The 20,904-nt window shown below is 48.6% G+C and overlaps 1 pseudogene; it reads right to left on the bottom strand.

Moving 5' to 3' along the window:
* Window positions 1–12,693: 12,693 nt before the first annotated feature.
* Window positions 12,694–13,189, bottom strand: LOC112862228 (large ribosomal subunit protein eL27 pseudogene; annotated as a pseudogene).
* Between the last annotated feature and the right edge of the window lie 7,715 nt (window positions 13,190–20,904).

Genomic DNA, 20,904 nt, shown 5'->3' with positions numbered 1-20,904 from the left:
CTGTCCCCAAACCGCGAGAGTGACTTGGTTAACTTAGAGAATGCCTCTCAAAGCTTTGCCTACCAAGAAGCCGAGCAGGCTGGGGTATGTGTGGGCTCGGCTCATTACAGCAGGGGCCAGAGAGGCTGCTCTCTTTGGCTGGGCCCATGCTGTCCACCGTTAGCACAGCCCAGCCAGGCGCTGCTTTCACTCCATTAGCCTTCAGGAATAAAAAGAACGATTTCTTAAGTCAAGAATAATTATTTCAACCAGCTTTCCTTCTCAGCTCGCTGCTGCGCCGGCTGGACTGCGTGTGCTGGCTGACAAATTAATTTCTATTATTTATATTGGGCTAGAGAGGAGCCACATGCCTGGGGAATGGGGGTGGGGCAGAGGGGTGCTGCAAAGAGAGGTGGGAGATGGAGATGGAGAAACAGGGACAGGGAAACTGGAAGAGAGGTGTAGGGAGGGGGGGATCAGAAACAAAGAAGCTGAAGAAAAGACAGTTGGTGGTTGGATAGAAAGAAGCCAGAGGCAAGGCAGGCTGGGGTGGGCTCCAGGCTTGAGGGCCAGCCTGGAGGCTGGGGTGTGGGCACTCAGTCTGCTCCCTGCTTCTGTGGGGACTGCTGGGTCAGGGCACACAAGCCAGCAGAAGCCTGCCCTCCAGGATTTCTGCCAGTGAGCCAGCCTCCCTGTTCTCCCCATCTGGGACATGCACTGGCATATCATCTGGTACTCAGGGCGAATGTTCTTCATGACCCATCAAAATGCACAGAAATGTCTCCATCTTCCCCAGCCTCCTAGGCCCCTGCCAGCAACACGCCTCCTCCCTGAGACACTAAGAAGGTCTCACTGAGCTTATCCCACCCAAGTCATAAACACTGGAGGCTTTAAGAAAATGCACCCCTATCTACCCCTTGTGTGCCCCCAAATCTCTTCCCTTTTCTTCCTACCTCCTTCCCCTTTCATTCTCCCTCTCACTTCCCCTATCCTTCCTGGGATAGAGAGAGAACTGGCCAGGCAAATACCTTCTCCCCCTGACCCCGGCCCCGGTGGCGGGGGGTGGGGGGAGAGTAGGGGCACCCAATGCAAACATCCCTCCCTCCTGCGGACACTCAGGACCTCTCCCTCCAAAGTAAGGGAGAGTGGGTCAGGGTCTGTGTCTCCATCCCTACCTTCTTCCAGGATGCAAAGCCAGAGTTTTCTTGCCTATCCAATCTTGGCCCTGACTCTTTAAATGATATATATGACTAGGGCGCCTGGGTGGCTCTGTTGGTTAAGTGCTCTGACTCTTGGTTTCAGCTCAGGTCCTGATCTCACAGGCTGTGAGCTCAAGCCCTGCCTGGGGCTCCACACTGGGTATGGAGCCTTCTTGGGATTTTCTCTCCCTCTCTCTCTCTGTCCCTCTCCTGCTCTCTCTCTCTCTCTCAAAATAAATAAATAAATACATTTAAATGAAATATATTACACATTTATTTCCTTATTTATTCATTTTCTTTTTTGTGGAGGAAAATCTTAAGAGTATAGCTTAAAGAGTCTATATATATATACATAAAGAGAATACATACACACACACACACACACACACACACACACACACAAATACCCTTGTAGCCATCAATCACTTAGATCTAGATAGCAAACGTTTCTAGCACCCGAAAGACCCCCTTCATGACATAGTCCTGGTCTATGTCCATCCCACCCCCTACCACCTTGAGGTAACTATTATTCTGATCTCTATCACCACAGATTAAGCTTGCTTGTTAGTGAACTCTGTATACATACAACCATGCAGTAATACACTTTTGTATCTGGCTTCTTTTGTTCAACATTTTGTCTGTGAGATTCATCCATGTTGCTGTTTGTAGCAGTAACTCGCTATTTTTCATTGCTATAGAGTACTCCCTTGTACGCTGATACCACAGTTTATTCAAACATTCTCTTGATAGCTATCTGGGTTGTTTTAGTTTTTGGCTATTGTGAATAAAGCTCCATGAACATTCTTGTACCTGTTATGGTCTGCACATTAAGAGCAGTGTAACCTGTATGCCCGGGTGGCTCGGTGGTTAAGCATCTGACTTCGGCTCAGGTCATGATCTCGTGGTTTGTGAGTTCGAGCCCCACGTCGGGCTCTGTGCTGACAGTCAGAGCCTGGAGCCTGCTTTGGATTCTGTGTCTCCCTCTCTCTCTACTCCTCCCACCCTCTAAAAAACAAATAAACATTAAAGTCTATTTGTTTTAAAAAAAAGAGAGCGGTGTAACCTTGGGCAAGTGCGATCCTATGATTTGTAAGAAATGTTTCGTCTTTGTCATGGTTTCTAGCTCACAGCTCCCAAAATGCTTGGCCAATGCTTGGACTTTCCTGAGTAGTGAGAGCAACGGGAGCATCGTCATGATATTTAGTCTCTTGTCCTCAGTTCCCGAAATGGCTTCAGAGCCATAAATGTGACATGAGTGTCTTGTTATTCGTAACAAGCCTCTTTCCACCACACCTGAGTTTGTGTTAATGCGGTAACTTTTGGAAATCTTCTAAGGATGGGGGCTGGTTGCCAGGGGAGCCAACCTTGAATAGAAAGTCGGAACTTTCAGTCCCGGCCCCTGATTTCCCAGGTGGGGAGAAGGGCTGGAAGTTGAATCAATCATCAATGGCCAATGATTTAAGCAATCATGCCTATATAATGGAGCCTCCATAAAAACCCCAAAAAGGAGGGATTCGTAGAACTTCCACATGCACCATGCCTGGCCCCAAGCTCCACAAGGACAGAAGTTCCTTTGTTCCTCTGCATCTCTACATTTGCCTGTGAATTCATATCCTTTAATATTCTTGTAGTAAACCGGTAATCAAGAGATTTAAACAGGTTTCCTGAGTTCTGTGAGCCACTCTAGCAAATCAATCAAACCCAAAGGAGGGGGCTGTGGGAACCTTTAGTCTATAGCCAACTGGCCAAAAACACAAGTAACGACCTTGGCTTGTGATTGGTATCTGAAGTGGGGGGTTAGGAGGTAGGGAGGTCTTGTGGGAATGAGCCTTTAACCTGTGGGGTCTGATGCTGCCTCCAGGTAAATAGTGTCAGAATTGAGTTGAATTGTAGAATACCCAACTGGTGTTGTGGAGAACTGCTTGGTGGTATGGGGAACCCCCACCCCAACCCCACTGCCACCACTTTACCCATACATTGGATGGTGGGTGCAGAAACTTTTAGCAAGGTACCTAACTTCTCTGAGCCCCAATTTCCTTATCTCTAAAATGAGAGAGAGGGAAGATGTCAACTGTTGACTGTCCTGTTAGGTGATCACGAGGTGATCATGAGGTAACACATGCAAAGTGACCAACACAGCATCTGGTACACAGTAGGTCCTTAATAAGTGCCATTTCCTCTCTCTATAATTTGTTAGGAGCTGGGAAAGGAGGTTGCAGTATATAATTTCCAGCCGGAATTCTGAGGTCAGAAAGCTATCTCAATAGCAACCATCACCCACAACAAAATAATCCTAACAACACTGGTGACTGCTTACTGAGCACTCGTGTGGCCAGTGCTGTGCTATAGATTTTACTGTCATTTCTGCCATCATCCATAACTGCTCCCTGAGACTCAGTTGTCTGTGGCTTTTCATTCTTCCTAGAGCATCATCAGGAATGATTTTCATTTTACAACTGGGGAAACTGAGTCACCGAATAATTGAAAGGATTTGCTGCAAATCATTCATTCATTTGGCCTGAGAGTAAAGAGAAATCTCTTTTACTCCTGTACCTTCTTGTACTCAGCAGAGGATCTGACTCAGGGTGGAAGCTCCTATTTGTGGAATAAATAGAAAATGAAGACTCTCCTGTGCTCAAGCCTTCCTTCTTGGTAGCCTTTACCAGGGAAATATGACTGCCACTCTCTGCACATGATTTTCCCCCTAGAGAGGCCTCCCTTGCTGTAAACTGTCATGCAACAAGCAATGAGGAGCTTTACAGCCACTTCTGAAAGTGAACTGGGTCACCTCATTTGCTCTTGCCTCAAATATGGGAGAATCCAACATCCTGGGCTGATAGCAAACTCCCAGGGATTGTCATATTTGGCCTCTGGCCTGGGATAGGTCCTAACCAGGTCAATGGCCTGCCTGCCCTCTAAAGCCCTTTAAAAAGGGGCTGCCTTCTCTAATGCTGGGGGAGGAAGCCAAGGAGACGTTAGGCTGGGGGTGCAGTGGGGACCGTGCTGGATACCTGATTCCAGTGTGGCTTTCTCCGTGGCCTGAGTGGCTTCTGGTGGCCTCTCTGGACCCTGCTTTTCTTGTCTAGGACAGGTCTGGATGAATACACACACTGCGTTGTGTGCTTTGGAAGAGAGGTAGGGGTAGCTGTGCTCCATTCCAGAGACTTGGGTAAGCCAGCGTATGTGTGTGTGTTGGGCGGGGGGTAGTGGAGGTCGCCACGGCTCTGCTCAGGGCCTTGGGCCTTAGAGGCCCCACAAGGCTTTCTTTCACTCCTGCAGCCATTAGGAGGAGGGGCTACTGATTGCGAGGCTGTGGGCCGCTAATGAGCCCACTGAGGACCTCAGAGACAGCTCTGATGGTGCTAAAGGGCTTCCCTGAGTTTCCTTAAAAGCCCTGGTGGCAGTGAAGCCTCCATTAGCCGGAGGATTAATCACCAGACCGGCCTCGGTCACCCCCTTTCAAGGTGCCCCCAGCTGCTCCCAGCTGGACCTGCTGCCCCTGCTGTGCTCTTCACGTTTAGAGATGCCCTCACCCATGACCTGCCCTATGTGGTCTCAGATGAGGCAGCAGAGTAGGGAAATGGGAGCCTGAGGGCCTGGGCCTGGGGGACATCAGGGGACAGAGGAATGGGGGATGGAGACCTGCAAAATAGGGGCCGGGGCCTCTAGGGAGTGATCACAGAGGTTTTGACAGACCCCTAGGGGAATGCAAATGATATGCAAAATATGCAAACCATTAGTGGTTAGCTGTGGGTCAACAGCTCGGGTCGTTTGAGTAATAAGTTGACAGCTCTGTGCTCTAAGCCTCTGATTAGGCCCAGGGGAGGGTCAGGCAATGTGGCCTCTGTAGGCCCAGACCAGGACTTCTGACCCCTCAGCTGGCCAGCCCTTCTAGCACCCTCCCAGGCCACCTGCCCTGGGAAGTGAGAACTTCAGGCAGCCAGAGGCTCAGAGAAACCCCTGTTCAAGTTGCAAAATGCCTCACCCTCTCCAGAGCCCAGGGCAGTCCTTAGTCCTGAGGAGGCCAGGCCAGGCTCCAATTCCCATCTCCCCCTCTCCCCTTGGGGAATTCCACGCCCCCCCCCCCCCCCCCCCCCGCTTTACCCTGCCCTTTCCTCTCCAGCCTCTCAGTCCCTGTCTCTTTCCTGTGCCTGGTCTCTGGATATCCCCATCTCCTGCCTGCCTCTCCACCTATTGTTCTAGTGATCTTTCCTCAGTGCTCTTGGTGGAAAATTTACCAACTTCAATGCCCTTGTGACTCAGCCACCTAATTTGCACCTGGTTCTTATCTTCTGGGTACAGAGAGCCCAGCCAGCCCAGGGGGGTGGTGGTTGGAGAGGGAATAGGACCTGCTCCGTCATCTCACTTCATCGAGAAAGCCCACAGCTGCCAGTCACACCTGCCTCTGAGGACAGCATGGTGGTGGGAGGTGGGGGGGTGGGGGTGGGGTGAGAGGGCACCTTTTCCATCTCCCTGCCTCCCACCAAGCCATGCTGGATGTGCAGACAGGCCTTTCCATGCTGGTAGGACCCAGGAAGGTTGCACACCTTTCTGAACACCCCGGCCTGCACCCTGACACCCGTTTGAGGGGGAAAATTCTTCCTGGAGTCTTTGCCATGGCATGGGGAGAGAAGAGAATTAGTCAATATTTGCCAAGTCCAGGCAGTATGCCTGGCGGTGCCTAGGTATCATAAGATGAAGTATGTGTGGGGGAGGGGCAGCAGGCAGGATACCTTCAGAGAGGCCACCTTCTCAATGTTCCCTCCTCAATGTGCCCTGCCAGCAAGGGAGGGTCTACAGGCCTGGCAGGGCTGTGTAGGGGGGGGATCCTCCTTCTTTGGGAAGGTGAGAGGCCCTGAAGCAGGGCAGGGAGAGGCTACTGGCCCCACTTTCATCCCAGGAGACCGAGCCCCAGGGTCTGACCCTCTGTTGTGGTGGATGTGGATAGCAAAAAGCAAGCAGTTGTGAGTGGAGGCCAGCAGCATCCCCCAGCAGCTCCTACACCTGCTTCCTCTGGTGCAGACTCCAAGGAGGGTGAGCTGAGGTTGGTGTTGTCCTGCATGGAAACTCTGGGAGCCAGACATGTTGTGGGGGGTGGCGGTGACGGTGTTTGTTCCTCATCTGACCTTATCTGCTCCCAGTTTCTTTCATCACTCTCCCTTCCCATCCTAGAAACAGAGGCCCAGGAGGGGAAGAGGAAGCACCTGGAAGGTCTGGGCCTCTGAGCCTTGAGGACAGCTGGGGCTTCCTGCATGGAGTTCCCTCATCTGCAAAATGGGAATTGTTCTGCCTGCCTCTCAGGTGGTGGCAATAACCAGATGGGAATGTTTTTTTATGGGCCCTGGGGACTTTATGCAGCTATGCAAAGCTAAGGTCTTGAGTGCATAGCGTCTCTCAAAGATTGCTTTGCATTCTGAGCACTCTGTGACACACCGTCTTCCTGCTGGCCACTCCCCTTCTCCCCCCAACCTCTGGGATGGAGACCCCCATTTCCCAGTCGTTTCCTTCCCTCCCAATCCAACCCCCCACTCAGCAGTGTCCTTTGTGACATTGCTAGAATGGCTGAAGATCAGACCCCCACCTCCCAGAGGCCTCTCCAGGGTGTGAGCAGCATCAGCTTTCCAGCAACCCCCACTGCGGTGGCCCAGACACTGCTGGCTTCCCTGACCTTCAGGCAGTGCCCGGACCCTCTTTCATCTCTTCTATCCGCTTCCCCCCACCTCCAGCCTCCACCCTCCCTGCTTGCTGTCAGGCTATAAGGCTGTCTAGCTCTGCAGCCCCGAGGGGGGATCAGGTGCGTAGAAGCGGCTGCCCGGCTCCTCCCTGGGGCTGAGGAGGAATGAGCAACCTTTCCCTTCTGTGACTCGGCAACGTGAGCCCCCATCTCTCAAACTGGAGCAGAGGAATGTATAGCTGAGAAGGGGCCTGCAGAACTTGTCTGGATTCTGGGAATCCTGAGGCCCAGGATGCTTCGCTGGGCTGGGCCTGAGGCTGGAAGGGGTGGAAAAGAAGAACAAATAGATAGAGCCTGGATTAGGATGCTCACTCAGCTCAGCATCAAATTCACGGGGCACCAAAAAAACCCTCAGCAGTTGGCACCTGGGTGGCTCAATCAGGTAAGCATCTGACTTTGGCTTAGGTCATGATCTCATGGTTCTTGGGTTCGAGCCCCGAGTCAGGCTCTGTGCTGACGGTTCGGATTCTGTGTCTCCCTCTCTCTCTGCCCTTCCCCTGTTTGTGCTCTCTCTCCGTCTCTCTCTCTCAAAACTAAATAAACATTTTTAAAAATGTAAAAAAACCCCAGTAGTAAAGAGAAATATTTTCATGCAATATCTAAAAAAATCTAAATTAATGCAAAACAAAATCCATGATTGTCATAGGCAGAAAAATGCTGCCCCCCTCCACTCCCACTCCACCCACCAAGGTCTGTGTCCTTATTCAGAATGCGTGAATGTGTTAAGTTATATGGGAAAGGGGAATTAGGGTTGTGGGGGAATTACTATTGTTAATCAGCTGGCCTTAAGTTAGTGAGATGAGCCTGGGTTGTCCAGGTGCGACCATTGTCATCACAAGCGTCCTTAAAAGTGGAAGAAAAAGGCAGAAGAGCCTGAAGAAAATGTAATCACAGGAGCAGAATCAGAGTGATATGATGTGATACATTGTGATATGATGAAGATCCCACTGGCTTTGAAGACGGGATGGGGCTACGAGCCACAGAATATAGGTAGCCTGTAAAAGCTGGAAAAAGCAAGAATATAGATTTTCCCCCTGAGGCTTCAGAAGTAAATAAAGTCCTGCTGACACCTGGGTTTTTGCTCGGTGAGATTGATGTCAGACTCTGTCCAAAGGAAATGTAAAATAATAAATTTGTATTGTCTTGAGCCACCAAGTTTGCAGTGATTTGATACAGCAGCAATAGGAACCTAATATAATAATGAGCCAAATATTAACATTTTAAATAAAAACAGGGTCAGGAGTCTCCAGGCTCCTGGAGGGGGTATACAGATACACATATTAAGATCTTGAATGTCTGAAATGTCTTTATTCTACCCTCCCTTTGTTGATAGTATTGCTGGGTATGCAATTCTAGACAGGAAGCCATGTCCCTTAGCATTTAAAATGCATTGATTCATTATTTTCTAGCTTCTACTGCTGTGGTTGAAAAATCTGAGTCCATTATGGTTCCTTTCCCTTTCCAGGTGACTTTTGTTTTTTTAATCTCTAGAAGTTTGTAGGATTTCTTTTTTTATCACTAGTGTTTTGAAATTTTATAATGATGTGGCTTTATAGAGGTCCTTTCCTGTTCATTGTTCTGGATGATCTCAAGCATGTCTCTTAGTACTGGGAAAGAAATTTTCTTATATTACTTCTTTGCTTATTTCTTCCCTCTATATTCTCTGTTTGTTTTTTCTTCTTCTTCTTCCTTTTCTGTTACTCCTACAAGACCTATGTTGGATCTTCTCAACTGATCTTTGAATTTTCTTATTTTTTCTCTTCCATTTTCCCACTTTTTGTCTTTTTATTGTACTTTGTGGGAGATTTCCATAAATTTATTTCTACACTTTTTAAAAAAAATTTAAATATTTTTATTTATTTATTTTTGAGACAGAGAGAGACAGAACATGAGCAGGAGAGGGGCAGAGAGAGAGAGACAGAGACACAGAACCTGGAGCAAGCTCCAGGCTCTGAACTGTCAGCACAGAGTCCAATGTGGGGCTTGAACCCACTAGCCACAAGATCACTGACCTAAGCTGAGGTCGTATGCTCAACCGACCGAGTCACCCAGGTACCCCAAGTAGCTATCCTTTACATGGATACAACATATTCTCATCTCTCTGGAAATAAGTTTTATATTGCTTTTTATTTTGTAAGTTCTCATCAGCTTCCTGCGTGGTTTCCATTTTTTCAGATTTCCTTTCTTTTCTGCTTTTCTGTTTGGTCTTCATCTTTCAAACTGAAGACTCTGCACACATGTGATGATCCCTGCTATCTGTTCATACTTAAAAGCGGGTTACTAGGAAATCATCTGACAGCTCTATGGGAAGGCTGTCCTTCCCACCCAGTGGGCCTCATGGGTAGGTGATCAGGTGGGGACTTAGCTGCTTCATTGGCAGATGCCCAATGTCAGCACATATAGACTTTTCTCTTAAGACCGTTTCTCCAGGGAGAGGTTCTCCAATCTCCTCCAGGGAGTATAAACCTGACTGCCAGCATGCTTAGAACTGAGTAGGGAAAGAGAGCTGGAGTCCCGCTGTTCGGAGAACAGACTGTCACTTATCATCTCTTCCAGTAAAATACCTGCAGTGAGTTGTTTGGCTCCCTAAAAGGTGCCCAACTTGTAATTCCTCGAACCTGCCAATGAGAACATATTTGGAAAGAGGATCTCTGTAGATGTAATTAAGCTAAGGATCTTGAGATGAGGTCATCCTGGAGTGTCAAGGTGGGCTCTCCATCCAATGACAGGTGTCCTATAAGTGACATACAGAGAACAGACACACAGAGAAGAGGAGACTTCCATGTGAGGATAGAAGTGGAGTTTGGAGTTATGTGGTCACAAGCTAAGGAACCCCCAGAGCCACTGGAAGTTAGAAGGGGCAAGGAAGGATTCTTCCCTTGAGCTTTTGCAGGGAGCACAGCTCTGCTGACACCTTGACATAATTCAGACCTCTAGATCTGTGAAAGAATACATTTCTATTATTTTCAGCCATGAAAATAATTTTTGATTGTGTGTTATGACAGCCCTAGGAAACTTGTATAGCACCTTACTTCCAGCTGGCCTGTTATTCGTGAGACTGGAGGTCCTTTGGTTCAACCCCTCCTGGGAATAAACATCCAGGCTTCTGCTGGGGTGGGGACAGGGTAACTGACTGAGGTCTGAGAGGAGGCCAGAGGGTCTAACTGCTCTTACTAAAGACTTTTATTGAGAGAGAGAGAGAGAGAGAGAGATTCCCAAGGAGGCTCCACACTCAACATGGAGCCCAAATCCAGGCTCCATCCCACAACCATGAAATCTTGACCTGAGCCGACATTAAGAGTCAGACGCTTCACCGACTGAGCCACCCAGGTGCCCCCCACTAGAGACTTTTTATTTTTATTTTTTTTAATGTTTATTTATGTTTGAAAGAGAGAGAGAGCGTGCCTGAGTGGGGGGAGGGACAGAGAGAGAGGGAGACAGGATCAGAAGTGGGCTCCACCCTGACAGCAGAGAGCCCTTATACGGGGCTCAAACTCATGAATTGTGAGGTCATGGCCTGAGCCGAAGTCAAATGGCCAATCAGCTGAACCACCCAGGCACCCCTCTTTATTCTCTTTTTGTGATTTTGTTTTTTGCCTTTAAAAAGATAAATGTGCATATTCATTTACATTGTTTAACCAGAAGATTCATATTCTTCATTTTAATTATTGGGGTTTGACTGCTATAAGGAAGGCCACACATTCTCTACTTTGCCACAGACCTCTCCACTCCCTGCAGTTCTATATCTGGTCTGATTTGCACATTTGTGTTTCCCACCCGGCTTGCCCCTGTAGGCATCTACATTTGTTATCACCGGTTCAAGTGCCTCCAGAGAACCACAGTGAAGGAGGGGGATGGGTATTTGGCAAGACAACTTCTAATTCTCCCCACTTTAAAGATCCTAAAACTGAGCTGGAGACATAGAAAAAAATTATAGGTAGAAGATCGGGGTAGGAGAGGAGGAACTTAAGGATGGCTCACCTTGGCTTGGTTGAATATCTAATTCCTGGTACTGGTTCCTGTTTTTCTAGCCCCCCTGCCTCAGTTTCCCCATTTGGCTAATAGGCACAATCATCTATGCCCAGTGGAGTGAGGTTGGCATGGTGAGATAAGACATAAAAAGCCTCAACAGAAGGAAAACTGAGAACTTTGCTATTTTTCACATCTATCTGTAATAAGTTATCTTGATTGGCATTGAATTGATTACTCAGATACATCTGCTTTCCCCATTGGAATTAACCACCTGGGCCACCTTAGCCCGGAATGTTGTTTGTTGGAAGGAGAGATCTTGATTTTAAGAGTCAATGGTTTGGGAATCCTACAAACTGGTGCTTCTCAGCTGGGAGACCCAAACACCATACCCTGGGTTCCTCAGCAGTCCCCAAGTCAATGCTGGAGGGTGTCGGCTAGGAAGACACAAAAAGCAGTAAGAGCGATTCTGGGAGGATTGGAGATGGGATGGTGGTTGAGGCCAAGGTCTGAGCTCAGGGCTCTGTGGTGAGTTTTGGAGGGAGATACTGAGCAGGTGTTGTTGGGGGGTGGGGAGGGGAGAGGGAGAGGGAACTAGTTCTCCAATAAGAGCCGACCAAGCAGTGGTGAAGTGTCTAACATCTCCTCTTTCTCCCATCCCTCTCCTCCTCCCCTAAAGCCCCCAGGGTCCCAGCCATACCTTCACACAGTGTAGGAGTTCTGATCAGTGGGGGTTGTTGTTTGGATTGAGTTGAATGGCTGTACCTCAACAATCTCTGTCCTTCCAGGAGAACGGAATCTGGGGAAACAGCGTTCAATATTTCAGGCCATTAACTGCTCTCTCCAGATCAGCCAGGGGCAGCCACCGTCACCACCCACCAGGACCATGATACCGGCTCTGGACAAGGGGAGCCTGGAGCCAAGAGGGAAAAGGGGAAAAGCAGAATCTGACAGCCCTAAGCCCTGCCACCTCCTCTTCCTCTTTTCCCCTCTCCCCTGTCTCCTGCCTCTCCCTCGCCATGCCCCAGGAAGCACCAGACACAATCAGCAACTTTCATTTTTTTTTAAAAAGAAAAGGCACTTTAGGGCTTTTACGGAGGAGGCTGTGGCCCATTAAGACACAAATTACATCTTTGTGGGAATAACCAGAGTGCAAATTCCCAGTGTGAGGACCGCCCCTCCCCGCTACAGCTGCCCCCAGCCTCAGGCTTCCACAGTCCTGAGCCCCACCTCCCTCCCTGCAGGATTTAAAGTGCGTCTCAGGGGTTGAAGGAAAACTAATCAGTCTTGGCATTGAGTAGGTCTTAGGGCAGGGCTAGAAAGGGGTAGGAGGAGAGAGAAAGGAGCAGGTGAGAGAGTGGAGGGGTAGGGGGAAGGGCAGAGGAAAGGAAGGAGCCAGCCAGACACTCTGACACTCTATGTGTTGTTTTATTTAGCCCTCTCACCAAGTGAAGGAAGGAACTAATGTTATCCCCATTTCACAGATAGGAAAAAAATGAGCCTCTGAGAAGTAGCGTGGCCAAGGTCATGCTGCTAATGCCAGCTGGGATTTGAATCTCCTTTCAGGGAGTTGCAGAGGAGAAAAGGGGGAGAGAGGGGCACCTGGATGGCTCAGTCGGTTAAGGGTCCGACTTCGGCTCAGGTCATGATCTCGCGGTTTGTGAGTCAGAGCCTGGAACCTGCTTTGGAGTCTGTGTCTCCCCCTCTCTCTGCCCCTCCCTGGTGCGTGTGCTCTGTCTCTCTCTCAAAAATAAATAAACATCTTAAAAAAAATTTTTTTTTTGTTTTTTTTGTTGTTGTTGTTGGGTTTTTTTTTTTTTTTTTGGTATTTTTAATGACTGAAACAAAACAGATTTAAAACCGCAGCTTCTGGAAGAAACATTTGTTCTTGCTCGTCTTGTACCTCTCCTCGAAGTTGACCTTGGCCTCTCATCAGACCTTGCATTTAAGAGCAGGGTCTCTGAAGACATCCTTGTTGACAACAGTTTTGTCCAAGGGGATATCCCCAGAGTACCTTGTGGGCATGAAGTGATTGTAGTTATAAACTTTCACAAAAGACTTGATCTTTGACCTCTTGGCGATTTTCTTCTTGCCCATGGCAGCTGTCACTTTGCGGGGATTAGAGGTCAATTCCAGCCACCAGAGCATGGCTGTAGGGACAGTCTGAGGTGCCATCATCGATGTTCTTCCCGATGGCCGCCTAGCGTCCCGAGTAGCGTCCGGCCAGGACCAGCACCACGTTCCCAGGTTTCAGAAATTTGCCCATCTCGACACCAGCTACTCGACCCTACGGCAGAAAGGAAGAAAGCCCACTCTTAAAACTTTTTTAAAAGAGAAAATGGGGAGAGAGCTACATGCACGCTGTTCCCCTTCTTTCATTCCCCCCTTCCCACCCCCCTTTCCAGCATTTCTCTGTAGTCTGAGCATTTCTCAGGAGCCAGGAAGTCCATCTAGTTGCACCTTCCTGTGAATGGTCACTCTTGAGGGTCCCACAGAGAAGGTGTGCTTTATTTGGTCCAGGGCACTAGAGCACATATGGTACCCATGGGTGGGTGGGTGTTGGGTGAGGGACCATCAGCCAGTCTACCCAATGAACCTGTTGGGAGCCATGCCAGGCTGAGGGGTTTGGTCATTGGAGTTGGACAAAGTGGGACAGGCAGAGACTGAAAAGACCTTGGGCCAGGCAGTCTCCACGGTGGGGGGGGGTGGGGAGCCAGTGGGGAAGAAGATGGGGAGTGGGGCTTTCCAAGAGGCTCTGGGCGCCCCTCACCTCCCTCGTACTTGGTGCTGCTGGCCTGTCACTCATTCACTCAACAAATGTTTATTTAGCACCTGCCGTGCAGCTGGTGGGGGGCTAAGTGCTTCAGTTAGGAAGCAACATGAAGGAGAATAATGCTGTACTTCATCTTTCTAAGAAACACATTTCCCCCCACAATTTTAGCATTTCTGAAATCAGGATATGTCTTTCAAGCAGTGAATTTTGGTTATTTTCAGCAGTGTTTTATTTTTCTTAGAGGTACATGAAGTCATGGTGCATCCAAACCATGACAGCTTAGATTTGATGAAATTTGGCAACAGCTGTGCTTACAGTACTTCCTGCATGCCGAGCACTGTCCTAACTGCTCTGCGTGTGTCAGCACATTAGGTCTTCCCATCCGTCGCTGAGGTAGGAATGCTTGCTGTTCCCACTTTAGAGATGGGAAAACTGAGGCACAGACAGGTGCATTCTCATTTCCCCTTCAAGGAGGGGGCAGCACAGAGGCTGCCTGATAAACACCAATGCCAGGCTTGCTACCACGGCAGAGCTGTGGCAACAAAGAAAACCCCAGAAGGGGAGAGCCCACTGCCCCAGAAGTGGGGAGCCCCGCCCTGGAAATCTCACACCCAGAGCTGGCTGTGAGGGTCCTCCCAGGCCCTCCCATTTAGCCAAAGAGTGATGCCCCCCAGTTCGCTTCTTCCTGCCCCCACTCCCCATCCACCTCTCCTCTGTGTGTGGTTATAGGGGTTAATCACGGAGGCAGCTGTCATTCCTATCAGCCCCATGACTCTCAGCTCAGTCCTGGCCACAGGGAAGGGGATGACGGGATAGGGGGTAGAGGTGCAGAGCTGGGCACGAAGCGCCTCATTATCCCTGGCTCCTTCCTGGGGTAGACACAGCACATTTCCTACAGCTTGAGTCTCTCCTTTTCCTAATCTGTCTCAGGCTAGGAAGGCCCCTGCTGATAGGGAAGGTTTACAGCAGGGAGGAGAAAAGGAAGAGAAGTTACCAGAAATCCTGTCCCCATTGCCACCTCCTTTACCAACCACACTCCAAAGCTGTCCAAAGCCACACTGGAAGGCAGAGGGCCTGGAAACCTCCCCCCAAACCTGTGACCCCAGGCAAATCTGTGTGCCTCTCTAGGCCTCAGTTTCACTATTTGGACAATGGGGTTAATTCTCCACAGGAGACCCTGGATGGGAGGGGGGATGGTGCCTAAGAAATGCGATGCTCCAGGCCTTTGTTTCCCTTGCGTCCTCTGTCTCCTGACTATGTCCCCACCCCATTCATTCCTACCCATTCCCTGACCCGACTCTGCCAAGTACTGGGAAATGAAGACCTCACCTGCCAAGAGGGGCTGGGAGGGGCCCTACAGGCCCTGCCAGCAGCCCTGAGCTGTCAGGCTGGCTGCTTTCTCTTGCTGGTGCTGGCAGTAATTAATCCATCCAGAAGCCCAAGGCAGTCGTCAGCAGCATCTCGCAGATAGAGACTGCAGCAACTCCAGCTGGGTTACAGGCTGGGGGGGTCCTACCAACGGCGGCCACATGGACCTTGGCTCCTGCAGTCTGAGAGGGGCTGGGAGGGGGGTGGTGGTCATCTTCCCAAGCCCTGTGTGTCTCATGTTTGTTCACTCATTCAACAAACACTGTTAAATACCCACTCTGTGTCTTGGGTCTGAAAGCACAGCCTGAGCCAGGGATTCAGATATACATGGTTCATTAAGGGGTGCTTGCTTTTCAGGAACTCCTTGTGGAGGAGGGAACTGTCTTAGCTTGAGCTGGTATAACAGAGCACAGAATATATTACAGAATACCACAAGACTGGGTGACTTAAACAGCAGACATTTATTTCTCACACTTTTGGAGGCTGAGAAGTCCAAGATCAAGGTGCTGACAGATTTGGTTTCTGATTAGACCCATCTTCTTGGCTTGCAGACGTCTGCCTTCTCACTGTGTATTGACATGGCCTTTCTTCTGTGCATGTTCGTGGAGAGAAAGAGAGAGAGAAAGGTCTCTCTTCCTCTTCTTGTAAAGGCACCAATCCTGTAATGAAAGTCCCAACCCCATGAACTAATCTAAACCTAATTACCTCCCCAAAATTCCACTTCCAAGTACCATCACATTGGGGATTAGGGCTTCAACATAAGAATTATGCAGGGGCGTGGGGTGTGGGGGTGGGGAACGGGGAGGGAAACACAAATATTTAGTCTATAGCAGGAGTTGAGCATGGATGTGGTCTCTGCTAACACCTAACCCTAGCCTGATCTTCAGGAGGCTTTGGAGCGTAAACCACACCACAAAGTTGTCCCCCACTTTGAGAGGAGGGCCAGCCCTTTTTACCTCCTCATCAGTCAGTCACTAGCTGTGGACTATAGTGGGTGGGTGACCTCGAGGACAAGGTGCTTCTCATTTGCAGTGGGTGATACTCCAGCGAAGGGGCAGCTGGGGGCCCTTCGCAGCCAACGTCCTCAGCAGTTGAGAGATGATACGCCTGCTTTGGTGTAGGGGACCTGGGCAAGGAATCAGCAGGTTCTACCACACCAGTGTTCTTACCGCCGGACCAACAGTATCAGCATCATGGGGAACGAACATTGTCAAGCCTGATTCTAGAGACCGTAAATCGGCAACGCTGGGGATGGGCCCAGCGAGCTCTGTTTTCATCAGCCTCCTAGTAATTCTGGTGACTGCTTACTTTGGAGAACACTGACCTGCGGGGTACACAGTGAACAGTGCAGTCACCAACCCATTATCGAGTCCAGTGTGGCCAGACCAGCAGAGCACACGTGGGTCTGTTTGTGGGTTTGTGGGCCCAGATCTGTGGCTGGCAGCTCAGCAGGTTTGACCAGAGTCTCTTGGCAGTGGTGCTACTCCCCCCATCCCCCCCATCCCCCCCATAGACCTTTGTCTTCAGAGTCCTCCATAACAGAGGATTTCCCCACCCCCTCATTACACCCAAGGAACAGTACCCTTCCTGCCTCATCCTGCCATGGCACCACTATAAGGGAAGAACGTTCATAGTCAACCAGCATGCACTGAGTCTTTTCTGGGCTCACTGTCATAAGCTATTTTATTTGATACCTTTCTATAGCAGCCTGTGTTGTAGATAGTAGCATCCCTGTTTTACAGCTGAGAAAACCAGGGTTCAGAATAACTTGTTAATAAGAGAATGAGAACTTGGACTTTTCAGTTTCGAGCTTGGCGTGTATTCTGCTGTAAACAACTTTGGCGGAAGTCAGAATGCGGGTTGCCTTGGGTGGGGGATATGGTGGGATAGAGTACTCGGGGGTCTTCTGTGGCTCTGAGGGCCTTATCTTGATTTGGGACATCCACGTATGCCTAGGTAAAAAGTCCCTGAGCCTTACATTTAAGATTTATGCAGTTTATTGTTTGTAAACCACACCTCATTTTATCTTATTTAAAGTTCATTTATTTTGAGAGAGAGTGAGGAAGGGAAGGGCAGAGAGAGAGAGACAAAATCCCAAGCAGTCTCCATACTGTCAGGGCAGTGCCCACCACGGGGCTTGAACCTACGGGGCTCAGATCATGACCTGAGCTGAAATCAAGAGTCAGGCGCTTAACCGACTGAGCTATCCAGGCGCCTCTGTACCTCATTTTAAATAATGCAAAAATAAAAGCCCTAAACAGACACAAAAAACCCAAAATACTATACGACTTCACTTATGTGAGGTATCAGGAGTGGTCAAACTCCTAGCAACCGAGAGCAAATGGTGATTGGCAGGGAGAGGGGGGAGTTGATGGTTAATGGGCACTGAGTTTCAGTTTTGCAAGATGAGGTTCTGGAGGTCATTTGCACAATAAATGTGAATATAGTTAACACTACTAAACTACACACTTAAAAAAGGTTAAGATGGCAAATTTTATATTACGTCTGCCTTATCGCAAAAGGAAGATTAAAAAATTAATCTCTCAAAATTTTGCTTTGAGATGTTCCACGGATTGAAAAGGCACTGTGGGATCAATGCTTGCCCTTTGAAAGTGCTAACCGGCGATTGGCCTCCTGAATGAACTGGCTAGAACTTTGGACGCTTGAGGTCAGAGAAGGCAAGCCTTCCCATCTCGTTCTTGAACTCTCTCCTACAACATCCTTGCTTCCCACGCCTTCCAGCCCACGCCTAAACACCTTCTGGTTTCAAGGCGCTCACTCCATCCACACCCAAGACCAAAGCAGTAATGCTAAATAATGATGGAAACTCTCTAGTTGAATGAAGCCCATCCCCTGCCCTTTGGTTTCTATTCCAAACCTTAGGGCTGTAGAGAATGAATGACATCTTGCACAGGACTGCCCTATAGGGTTTCATTTTGTTTCCTGTTTTGTTTTTGACTCCGTATATTCACACTTGTTTTCTTCTCCATTAGCCACATACTTCCAATGTCAGGCATACATGGCACACACGTATGGACTCTGGCCTTCTGACTCCGCCCCATTATGTTACATTGCTGAATGGATGGAAGGAATACTCCTGAATGTCACCCCTGCACCAGGACAGCTAGCAATAGCACAGCTATGACGTGGAAGTGACTGAGAATCAAATAAACATGTCCACTGCACCCAACCCAAACTTAACCTAGTTTCCCCTGAGCTGGATCCCATAAATGCCCATAGCCACTAGGATACCACATAACACGGAGGAAAATGTGAGGAGGGGAAGTCAAAGTGGAAAAAGAAGGGGATCTTAACAGGTTAGGATTAAAATATCTACGTTTGCAGATTTTACAAAGCTATATGATCATGTGAACGTTTGTCAACTCCCCTCTGAGAATCTTGGAAGGGGCCTATTTAAGTGAGGGGCCCTGAAGCAGCAGCCATATCAGCTCCATGGTGAATGCATCTGTGTCCATGGGTTATGATTTCCCAGAGGGCAGGGCAGCCTGGCAGGTTTTTGAGGACCCTGACCATTCTCCCCTCTTTCCCCCTCTTCCCAGGCTTCTATTTTGCTGGTTAAATACGGCCAGTGTCTTCTATGGTTCCTCAAAGACAGGTCCCAGGTTCTTATCCGAGCTGGTGTCAGTTTGTCTACATCTTTTTTTTTTTTTTTAATGTTTTATTTATTTTTGAGACAGGGAGAGACAGAGCATGAACGGGGGAGGGTCAGAGAGAGGGAGACACAGAATCTGAAACAGGCTCCAGGCTCTGAACTGTCAGCACAGAGCCCGACGCGAGGCTCGAACCCACGGACCGCGAGATCATGACCTGAGCCGAAGTCGGCCGCTTAACCGACTGAGCCACCCAGGCGCCCCTGTCTACATCTCTTTAAAAGGATCCCAAACTGACTGACAGGCTGTTCATATCACCTGCCAGGGTAGGACACCTAGGTCTGCACGTACACTGTTTCCCCTACAAGGCCTGGGGGCCAGGCACGGTTCCATCCTCCAGTGCAGGATTAATTTAGCAACTATTTCTGAGTGCTTTGTCTGTGCCGGGCTCTGGGGTGGGCCTCGGGATCCAGTGGAGGACCCCTGTTCTAGGGGTGTTTACACCCTCAACTTAAAAAGTTAGCTTTTAGCCCCAGTCACAGGGCCTTCTGCAGATCCTTGACTCAATTTCATCTTTTTTTTTTTTTTTTTTTTTTTTGACTCAATTTCATCTTATTAGATTTGCTTCACTTGGCCATTCTGCCAAAATCATTTTGGATCTTGCTTCTGTCATGCCCTGTCCCCTCTCTCCCTCCCGGCTTCGTGTCGTCTGTGAATGTGATAAGCCTGTCTGTTATGTCTTCATTGCAGTCTGGGATAACAGTGTTTGACTTCCCAGGACAAGGACAGAGCCCAGAGGCATTAGGAGTTTCCCTCCAGGTGGACATTTATTCCTTAATCAGCACCCTTTGGGGACAGTGGTTCAATCCACTTAATTACACGGTCACCCAGCCACATTTGTCCATCTTGTTCACAAGGACATAAGATGCCTTGTCACATTCCTCAGTGAAGTCCAGACGCACTATGTCTGACACAGTTTTCTTGCCGTCAGTCTGGCAACCCTGTCAAAAAAAGAAGAGTGAATTCTGTTCTCCAGCCACAGACACCACACTATAAAAAAGAAAAAAGAAAGAAAGAAAAACAACAACAACAAAAAACTTTTTTTTTTTTTTTTTTTTTTTTTAAATTTTTTTTTTTTTCAACGTTTATTTATTTTTGGGACAGAGAGAGACAGAGCATGAACGGGGGAGGGGCAGAGAGAGAGGGAGACACAGAATCGGAAACAGGCTCCAGGCTCTGAGCCATCAGCCCAGAGCCTGACGCGGGGCTCGAACTCACGGACCGCGAGATCGTGACCTGGCTGAAGTCGGACGCTTAACCGACTGCGCCACCCAGGCGCCCCAACAACAAAAAACTTTTTACTGAAGCATGCATTCAGAAACAATGCTAAATCATAAATGTACAGCTCTCGGTTAAAGAAATGGAACAACACTGCCCCCCCCCACCCCCAAGCCCCCTAAGTTCTCCTTCTGGTCACTGCTACCTGCCAAGAGTAACCCCCTTGTGACTTCTCACACCATAGATTAGCTCCTCCCAGTTTTGAATTTCGTGTAAATGAATCATAGAGGATGTATACTTTTGTATCTGGTTTCTTTTGCCCCACACTATCTGTGAGGCTCACCCATATTGTATATAGTTGTGTGTGCTCATTCTCATGGCTACGTAATATTCCATTACACAAATACAGCATGATTTATTTATCCTTTCTACTGCTGATGATTGGAGTTGCCTCCAGTTGAGGCAGTTATGAGTAGCGCTGCTATGAACATTCTGTTATTTATCGTCTAGTGCACAGATGTACTTGTAGTTTGAGTCTATCCCTAGGAGCGGAATCTCTGGGTCATGATGTATACATTTTACAGATTTTTGCCAAACAGTTTGGGAAAGTCGTTGTATGATTTCATACTCCCACCAGAAACATATGAACATTCTCACCAACATTTGGTTTGTCGATCTTTTTAATTTTATCCCGTCTGTGGGTGGGATGTGGTGGTATCTCATTGAATTTGCATTTCCCTGATGCCTAATGATGTGGAACACCTTTTCTTGTGCTTATTGGCCATTTGTATGGCCTCCTTTGTGAAATGTCTGTATAAATATTTTGCTCATTTTTCTATTGGGCTGTCTGCCTTTTTCTTATTGATTTGTAGTAGTTTCTTTTTAATTTTTTAATTTTGGGAGAGAGTGCGAACAAGCTGGGGAGAGGGGCAGAGGGAGAGAGGGAGAGAATCTCAAACAGGCTCCACACTCAGCGGGGCTTAATTCCATGAC

Source organism: Puma concolor, chromosome B2 (assembly GCF_028749965.1).
Source record: "Puma concolor isolate L17-30 chromosome B2, mPumCon1.1.hap2, whole genome shotgun sequence".
NCBI classification, from domain to species: domain Eukaryota; kingdom Metazoa; phylum Chordata; class Mammalia; order Carnivora; family Felidae; genus Puma; species Puma concolor.
Note: the sequence above shows the minus strand (reverse complement) of the source record. Positions and strands in the feature narration are given on the sequence as shown.